Source organism: Ursus americanus, chromosome 35 (assembly GCF_024610735.1).
Source record: "Ursus americanus isolate L20-20 chromosome 35, mUrsAme1.1.p, whole genome shotgun sequence".
Taxonomy (NCBI): domain Eukaryota; kingdom Metazoa; phylum Chordata; class Mammalia; order Carnivora; family Ursidae; genus Ursus; species Ursus americanus.
The window spans coordinates 2,393,619-2,403,551 of record NC_142161.1 but is presented as its reverse complement, the minus strand read 5'-3'; the positions used below and the strand labels follow the sequence as shown (position 1 = coordinate 2,403,551).

The 9,933-nt window shown below is 46.3% G+C and overlaps 1 protein-coding gene across 1 annotated transcript in view; it reads left to right on the top strand.

The window, feature by feature from the left end:
• The first annotated feature begins 1,920 nt into the window (after window positions 1–1,920).
• LOC123783922 (ribonuclease K3-like) overlaps window positions 1,921–9,933 on the top strand; it is a 29,901-nt gene continuing 21,888 nt past the window's right edge. Inside the window, exon 1 of the mRNA XM_087859082.1 lies at window positions 1,921–2,165. The gene's annotated coding sequence lies outside the window, so the exon portion shown is untranslated. The remainder of the gene's footprint in view (window positions 2,166–9,933) is intronic.

Below are 9,933 nucleotides of genomic sequence, written 5' to 3'. Positions count from 1 at the left end.
TAGTTCAACAAGGGTTGTTTGCAGATTCCTCTGGTACCACCTCTGGCTGGGAAGAGATTGTCTCCAGGAAAAGAATTTATTTCCTGCCTTTAGGCAAAAAAGGGAGAGCCTTTTCGGCAGTTACTGATTCTTAACTGCCTTTAGTGCAAACAAATTTCTGTCTCAAAAGCCATAGTTTGGGGTGACATGGTCTGGTTTCCTTCAGCATCAACAAGGAAAAATTCTTCATGTATTTAGACTTTCCTTGATTTCTTTCAGCAGAGTTTTGTAGTTTTCCTCATATTGATCTTGTCCATTTTTTTTTAGACTCACATCTAAGTATTTCATTTGTGCTAATGTAAATTTTTTTTCATATTTCAATTATTCATCGCTGGCATATAAGAAAGCAATGGATTTTTGTGTATTAACCTTGTATCTTGCAATTTTGCTCTAAAAAGACATCATTTGTATCCTGTACATAATTGAGAACATTAAAAGCAAGAGTATTCCATTATTTATGCTCAAGGAGTACTAATCTGCAAGGGATATGTAGAACAGAGCAGAAGGAATAGAGGCTAGAGGCAGGGAGTCCCTGTAGGAGGCTTTTCTGCCAGCCCTCCGGGAGACAGTAAATTTCCAAATAAGGGATTTACCGCACCAATGGAAAAGTAAGAACAGATTCAAAAGTCACATACCTAAACTGGCCCTTCTCCTTCACGCCTCTGGGTCTCTTTCTTCCCAAACTCCAAGCTGTCCATACACCCAGGGTGCAGGAAACCAAATCCTGAGACACTGCATTTAAAGCAAGGAAAGCGTTATAGCCAAGAGGGCAGCCCACGGAGAAAGTAGGGGAACATTCCCAAAGCTGCCTTGCCTGTGAGCTCAGGGACCACTTATACACATGAAAGGAAGGTAAGGGGTTTCTTGAACTTTGTTGGGGAGTCCTTGGGACAATCTGGAGGTCTGCATTCTTGTGAACAATGAGGCGCTATTTGGGGCCTGGGATCAGAAACATGAAAACAGATGCTACTGTCTGGTCCCCAGTACGTTTCTGCGATCAGTGGGTAAACAGGAGGTAGGGGTACAACAGCAAAGTTAACGACTGCTTTTGCAGGAGGTTAAGAGGTAAGGAAAGCAGGGTACCTGGGGGGCTCAGAAAGTTGAGCTTCGCATTCTTGGTTTCAGCTCCGGTCCTGATCTCACGTTGGTGGGATCGAGCCCGATCCGGCTATCTGCTTGGTGGGGAGCGTGCTTGGAGATTCTCTCCCTCCACCCACTCATGCTCTCTCTCTCTCAAATAAATAAATAAATCTTTCAAAGAATAAAAAGGATATATAAAACATAGTAGGGAACAAAACCATGAAGAGTAACTTAATATTGCCACTAGTACACTGTTTTTACTTGTGCTTTCCGGACGGGTCCAGACCCGGTCCTGCCTGCTCTTCACACGCAGCTCCCTCTTTGGAATGACCTTACCATCTTCTTCACCTAACTTCTAAATGATCCTCGAAATTCGGTTCAGGTGTGTGGCCTTCTCTCTCCCAGCGCCTCAGAGTCCCTGGGGTCTCCTCCACCACAGCCAGAGAGCTGTTTACAGTTATTAATATGCAATGAATTTGTCTATTTATCCGACCGTCTCTTTCATTCCATCATGAGCTTCTGAATCTGAATAGCCCAGTATCTGACCCAAGAAATGTGTACATAAATGAATAATTCATTCAAGTCTGTTGTTGGAACTCGCAACATTACCAGCTACATGACTAACTGTTATATCAAATTTACATGGTGTGTTTTCTCCTAAAGAACTGAAATCATGGAGCTTGAAACACTAAAGCGTCAGATCAGGAAAAAAGCACTCAACTGATACCAGGAATTCATCATTTCCTCACTTCTTTGAGGCAGTTATCACTTCTCCTTTGTTCCTTTAAGTCAGCTTGAGCTCCCTGTGTCTGCAGGGATACGGGCTTTAAACAGTGAGTTGGAGAGCATGGGTGTCATCCACACCGGGCACGAGCAGTGCATCTTCCAAGCACTAGGTTCCCTGTCCTCTGTCCTGGGGCTCGGAACCCTTCCCTGCTGCACGCACGCGGCACTGGCCTACCTGGCAGAGGAACAGCAGACCAAAGCCTCTGAGCCTGGCACTCACCACTGCCTCTGTTCTCAGCGGGACCCCAGCAGGAGACCTGGTAAGAGCGGAAGCCTGGGGGCTGGGGAGGGTAGAGCCATGAAGATGGCCAGAAGGTCCAGGTCAAATAGACGGGGGAGAAATATTGCAGGAGGGAGGAGGGAAGAGACGAGGTTCTGGACCAGTAAGTACAGGACAAAGAGAAGAATGGGATCTGCCAGTCGGAGGAACAGTCATCTTACCTCACATTCCTCCTCCCTGGGCTCCGGGGCCTTCAGAGAATTGTGAGACTCAAGTCAGAAAGATGGTTTAAAAAACAAACAAAAAAGGACCAATGAAATCTTAAAAGACACACTAGAGATCTAAGTGGTTGTAGATAATAATTTTGCTCTTATGGCTTCTACTACGGCCCTTCTCTCATTTTCTTCCCTGTTCCTGCACAGAAGACATGATGCTGGATCTTCTGGGACCCTTTCCTCTCCTCCTGTTGCTGCTGGGATCATGGGCGCCGGTGCATCCATTGGGTGACTGGGCTCAACCCCCCACCAGCGTTCAAATGTTTATACTTCGGCATCTAAGAGCAGGTCCTGTCCAATGCAACACCGAAACGCCTCATGTCAATCATCTTGAACAGTGCCAGAAGCCTGAAAACACCTTTTTGCACGACTCCTTCCAGAACGTGTCAGATACCTGGCTTTTGCCCAACAGGACCTGCAGTAGAGGCCAGAAGAACGGCCAGCAGGGTGCAAATCGTACTGACATGACTCACTGCAATCTCACTGGAAGGAGATACCCCCACTGCCGCTACAGCACTGCTCCCCAGAACCGGTTCTACGTTGTTGCCATAACGACTCTCAGCAAGGCTACGCTCCCCATCTTCTGCTCCCTGTGCACTTAGATTTTACCAACCTCTGGTTCCCGGACACTTAGGTTAAGACCAAGGTTTCCATTACTTTCCCTCTCACTTGGTGCAGGTCTTTTATGGTCTCTTCTGCCTTCTGTTTCCCTTGTTGACTTCCATGGTTCCCTTAGAAGAAAGAGGGGAGTGGGAGAATTACAGGGCCAAGATGCTAGACCAGACCGGTGGACAAAAACAAATAGAATTCTTTTCTGCTTTGGAGCTCTGTGTGTTTCGATGGAAGGCAATAGGGAAAGCGTCAACGAAAGACCCAGACCCCATATATTCAATCTTGGAAGCTCTGTCAAGCTTTGTTGCATTGTGTTTGCTGCAATTAAATCAATTTCTTTTGCACTGCACCTGCATGGACACGAAGCTCCTTTGCTAGGGACCTCCCAGACCTTACCCTAGGGATCTCTTTATCTGGCTGTTCCTCTCTCCCCTTATCATATCCTTTCATAAACTGGTAAAGCACAAGTGTTTCCCTGAGTTCTGTGAGCAGCTCCACGGAATCAGTACAACAAACAAGGGGGTTGGGGGGGGGGAGCTCAGATTCATACCCAGGCAGTCAGAAGCACAGGTGACAAGCTGCACTTGGGATCGGCATCTGGACGGGGGAGCCTCGTGGGACGGAGCCTTTCACCCGGGGGAGCGGACACCATCTCCAGAGAGGTAGCGTCAGAATTGAGTTAAACTGTAGAATGTCCAGCCGGTGTCCCAGAGTGGCCTGCGGTAGGAACCCCCCACCCCCCGCCCCGCACACATGCGGGATTGCATGTGCTGCGAGTGTGCTAGCGTGGGACAGCAAAGGAGAGGCACAGAAGTTGTCCCAACTCAATCCCTTTAAATGAAATTACGAATACTTAATAAACAGCTGAATGAATTTCCGAGGGTGGGGCCTGGGCTGGATGAAATGTTTTTAAAGGTCCCTGCCTCACTGCAATGGGCAGTCTGATCTAGGAACCGCTGTCCACCTAGAGGCTGGAACACCTGGAAGGGGGAAGGGGTAGAGGGGGAGGGGAGGGGAAGAGAGACACCACATGTAGCCCGCAAAGACGAAATAGTTACTGTCTGGCCCTTTATAGAAAGGTCTGCTACTTCTGGTCAACGGACCTATTCCATGGATTTTGTCTTCTGGCTGTGGCTGACCCAGGTGGCTAGAATTCAGTAGCAGGCTGAGAATTTTCAACTGGTGCCTCGGGAAATCATGGACTCAGGACTGGAAAGGTAGGGCCTTCTGGCGTCTCTCATTGATGCTCCTTTCTATGCGTTCCCTCAGTCTGTCGGTAGTGAATGCACTTCCTCGGCCCTCGTGTTTCACGTGCTGAGCACATGGTCGTCTCTCTATTTCTCCCTTAAATAGAATTTCCTGCTGAAGGATGGCTGATTGACCCACCTGCATCAGTCAATCACATCACTCAGACAGAGTTCAGTTGCACAAAAGTGCCTTCTGGAACCTTCTTCTGTGAGCCACGCAGAAGATAAGATTAGAGCTGGAACTGCCCTTACACGGAAAAATGAAGTCTTGGGTCTGGCCCACGACTCAGAGACACCTGCATGCTTTGCAACACTTTTGAAGTTCTCCTCTTTTAAGTTTTTATTTAACTTTTTTTTTTCAAAGTAGACTACACTAAACGTGGGGATTAAACTCATGACCCTGAGATGAAATGTCTCATGCTGTACTGACCTTTTAAGGCACCCCTTAAAAGTCTGCCTGTAGTGATGGGAGTTGGCCAGAGCCAGCAGGGCCCCGACTGAGACCCACATGAGCTCCCATGCTCCCATCCTGGGTCTCCCCTTCCAGGCTTTCCTGACACGCTGCCTTTCCTCCCAGCACAGGAAGGAAGAGGCCTGGTTCCAAGAGGGTGAGCCCTGGTTTAAAGATGTCACAGCTCTCAGAGTAAATGAGAAAAGAAGACAGTTCAAAACATGTCACCTACCAACACCATGTGGAAACAGAATTTGACTATTGGATCTGATGACAGTGTACTTTTAAAGAACAAAAGAAAATTTATATTGACTAGAAGACGTGGGGCCGGTGAGAGCATGGTGCCGCTCTGACAGCTTGACCTGTCTTAGACAGATGCCTTAGTTAGTTCCATGGGAAAGGCTGGGGAGTAGACAGTCTAAACCTGTCTCGAACAATTAATTTCCTAGTATGAGTGTTTTTTCTGTAAGTCACCTTTTCAGTTTGAAAAGTTATTTTTGAAAATGTCATACTATTTCTAGACAGTGCTAATAGAAACAGAAAGTGTTGTTTGTCCACATTTGCGGCAAGCCTGCAAAGGACAGCCCGGTGTGAGGTGGGCAGAAGCAGGGCCAGAAAGCCTCACAGGAGAGGAGAAGCTAAGCTCAGGAGATGGGGATTCTTCTGGAGTTTTATTAAGTCTTTCCCCTGCCCTCCCATGGGCTCATTTCATTTTTAAGCTGGTTAATTACTTTTTGAAAGCTAAGCAATGTAGAAAACTAAGAGCCAATATATAGCACTCAACACAAATAAATACTTTGTCATTGGCTTAGCAGTTTTTCAATAAAGAAAATATAAAACCACTGGAGTCCTCTTTATTCCTCTGTCCATCCTCACTCCCTTTAACTCTTCTGAGATGAAAGCATAAATTTGGAACGTATCCCATCCTATTTTCACATTGTAGTCATCTAGAACATACTCTGAAGTGGCATTAGCCTTTCCAGAGCCTTACTATTTTTAAACTTGTTTTGGCTAGTCTAGGGGCACTAGGTTGGCTCGATGGATAGAGCACTGGGCTCTTGATCTTGGGGTTGTGAGTTTGAGTCCCACCTTGGATGTAGAGATTACTAAAAATAAAATCTTAAAACAAGAAAGTTCTTTTGGCAGTTCTAGGTTCTTTGCATTTCCATGTGATTTTAGAATCAGCTTATCCTCCAGGGCTTTTGATTAGGATTGAGGGAATCTACAGCCGTCCCTTCTGCCCTCACTAACACCAAGCTCCAGGGCTCTAGTCCAGGACGTAGGGGGGCATGAGCTGTGTCAGCGACCGGGGGATGTCACAGTGGCTCACGGAGCGCTGATCCCAGAAATGAAGGATGTAATTCAAGAGGACTGGAAGAACCGGTGACAGGGTGTGTCAGTTTGCTAAGGCCACCATAACAACTACCACAGACCGAGTGGCTTAAGCAACGGAAATGTGTTTTCTCACAGTTCTGGAGGCCGGAAGTCCAAAATCATGACTTTGGCAAGTTTGGTTTCTTCTGAGCCTCGTTCTATGGCTTGAAGAAGGCTGCCGTCCTGCTGCGTCGTTACAGGGTCTTTTCTCTGCTCATGTGCCCCTGACACATCTCTGTGTGTTCCCATTTCCTCTTCTTGTAAGCACACCAGTCACATTGGAGTAGAGCTCCCCCTAAGGGCCTCATTTTAACTTAATCACTTCTTTAAAAGCCATAACTTCAAGTATAGTCACATTCTGAGATACACTCACATTTCTGAGAACGTGGGCTCCGACATATAAACTGTGGGAGAACACAATTCAACACATCACACTGGGGATAAAGACATAGTTTATATGAGCCCCAAGAGACCCAGCAATGGTATGAGGCATCCATCTACGTCAGGCTGTAATGGTAGCTTGGCTACTTTACCCAGGTGAGGACTCCATGAATAAAGTTAACCTGTGCTCTGCTCTTACGCCAACTGTATATTTGGTGCCTACCAACGGTGTTGGGGATTTTGCAGATAGCTCTGTAAAGAAATGCAGGGGGGGAGCAGCTGGTACCTCATCGGACTCTTGGTTTCAGCTCAGGTCATGATCTCAGGGAGATAGCTAGATAGATAATAGAGTTATTAAAATAAATGAATATATCTTAAAAAAAAACCACTTACGGTCAAGAGAATAATGGGAACAATTAGATACAGCCTCAGAGAGAATGAAACATGTGTTACACACTTGTTCACACATAAAAGATAACACAGAGGTCTCAGAATATAATAATGAGGTTGATGCATTGACAGAAAATACTAAGGCAATAGAAAAAAAGGAAGGATTGTCATCAAAATTAAAAAGGGATAAGGAAGGGTGGAGACACACATGGCCACCAAGAATATTACACAGAGAGGGATGGAAAATGAGAGGGACCTAAAGTACCACCACTGAAATTAAAAAAGCAGGGAAACCAATATCACAGAGATAAGGAAAAAACAGAAAGACTAATAACCCCACACACAGAATTATGGGAATACATAGAAAGCACATACAGGAACACATGCCTTAGATAAGTGGTTCCCTGAAAGAAATCGTAGGGCCAGTTGGCAGGACATAAAAAGAGCGTTCCCAGGATGCCCCCACGTAAACAGATGGTAGGTAAGAGCAGGCACACGGCACCAACAGACACACAAGCCCACCACGTTCACTTTCACTGTACAAAGAGACTGTCGTGGGACTACTAAATCACAGCTCTCAACAGAAATAGGCCTCTAGCATGGTAGACATACATACAGCATTAGGATAGCGCTGGCTGCCTCTAGCCCTTCAGCTCACGCAACAATCGGGGCTCCCGAGTCGTGGGCAGCTCCCTTCGGAGCACCAGGAAGAGCAGAACGTGATCCGGGAACTCATTTTACAGCCACCTCGGTTACAAAGCTCTGTGATCCATGGGACTTACGATGGAATCGCCATCTAGCTTACAGCCCTACAGTCGCTGGATATATAGGGAGAGCGAATGGATCATTAGAAAGAGAATTAGGACTGATAGAAAAGCAAGGAAGTTTTCAACAGGCCCTGGATGCAGCTTACTTTTGCAAAGTTAAAGAGACAGATTAGAAAAAGGTAGTCCTCAGAAGATGTCAGACACCCTATTAACTTATCTTCTTTCTTTTTGACTTAATTGACTTCTTATTAGATGTGACTTCGAGTTGGAGTCTGTGACTTAAATCCTTACTGAAGTTTGCTTGATTCAGTTTAATGCACACATCTTGTTGTGATGTGATTTTTATCTTACATGGTTGGAATTTCATTGTTGTGTTTGATTTCTAGTGAACACTTGATTGAATTACCTAAAGATGTCCTTCTTCTGTTCCCAAGCTAGTACAGCTCTCCTGCTCTAAGACATATTCGATTCCTGCATGACCCTCACAGAATTTGCCATAAAGAACCACGGGGTGAAATGTAGAGAGCAAAATGGAGTCTCTCACGTCAAGTGGGACCCTGTGTCAAGCAGGGCCCTGTGTCAAGCCATGACAAGTAGTTCAAGGTACGGCAGCTAGGAGATATTCCCTGGGACCAGTGTCAGCTGACAGCCCAGAACTGAGAAGGAGCAGAACCAGGGGAGATCTGCAGGGGCCTGAGACCCTCAATCCCTTTAGAAAGGGGAGGACTTGGGCAGCAAACTGTCAGACTCTTCAGACCTTAACCCTCTGTGTTGGACCACTTAAAAAGCCAACTGCCCCCGATTGGCTCTGCCCCATTGATCTCCAAACAGAACCGAGATCCTTCCGTGCTTGAACATAAGAAGTGAGTGCCCAGAGCTGACTCAGATCTGACCGCGGCCTTATCTCAACTGTGCGCCCACAGACTGATTTCAAGTTTGGTCGTTAACTTACTACACCCTCTGTTATCTGCGTGGTTCTGTGGTTTGTCTGGTGTCCTGCTCTGTGTGCTGCGTAAGAAGCCAAGTGACTGACATGGTGAAATGTCATCGAGTTTGGAATCCTGAACCTGCTTATAACTGCTTTAACTTTGCTCTATGATTGACTAAAGCTGGCGTTGTGGAAAGACAACATCATAGCAGGCTCACGACACCACCGCCCTTCAGTCCATCAGCCTATGATGCCCTGATATTCAGGAATTCTTGGCTTGAGCTGGGTTTTGAGGAGCACCAGAGTTTTGTACAGAATCACCAACGAGTTTCTATAAATGCCAGTATTTCTCCATCTAATCCTGATGACTAGTTCCCATTCAAGGAGAGAATCAGGAGACTAGACGCCAGGATGCATTGCTTCCAATACACGTTTGAAGAGAAGTTCTGGGTGTAAACTGAACATTTGGACTAAAAAACAAAAGATCGATCCCCCCCCCCCCCCGCCGTGAAGGTGAAGTGAGACGGAGTCACATACGGGGCATCTGATGGTGCAGCTGGTAGAGCAGGTGACTCCTGATCTTAGGGTCATGAGTTCGAGCCCCACTTTGGGGGCAGAGTTTACTCCAAAACAAAAATAAGTAAAGTCACTTACGTCCAGGGGGTTTAAAATCGAGCATGGAGGCGATTGAGGAGGTGGCCTTTCCGCACACCCTCACTGGGTGGAGTCAGGATTCTGAACTGGGCCAAACCAAAAAGACTCTAACAACTGCGGAACCCCCGAACTTGCTGCAGTAGCTACCGGCCTTTGCGCAGCGATCCCCGCAGCAACCAGTGATGTGCAGGCCAGATTAGTTTTCTGCCACCAACACAGTCAAACTTCTCTGTAAACAAGGTGTAGAAGCATTCCCCTTGGGGCGCCTGGGTGGCTCACGCAGTTAAGGGTCTGCCTTTGGGTCCTGGGATGGAGCCTAAAGTCGGGCTCCCTGCTCAGTGGTTTGTCTGCTTCCCCCCTGCCCCTCCCCCAGTCAGACTGGCTCGCTCTCTCTCTCTCTAAAATAAATAAAATCTTAAAAAAAAAAAAAAGAATAAAAGAAAAACATTCCTCTTTTCTGTCCGGAAACCCCTATTCTTTCCTCTCTAGTGGGACACCATCTGCCTTTGAAATCAGTTTATACCAAACTACAAGTCTTGATCTCAAATAAAAACTTTTGTTTTATCATTGGCCCCTTATAATTTTTGGTGGACACTTTCTAGGTTCTTTACTATCTCTGTAATAAAAAGAGATTGAGAAAAGAAAAACAAACCAAAGTTTAAGAGCGTATAATCTCCGGTATATTGGAGACATCCAGAAAAACTGAGTAAAATGGCCCAAAACGACTCA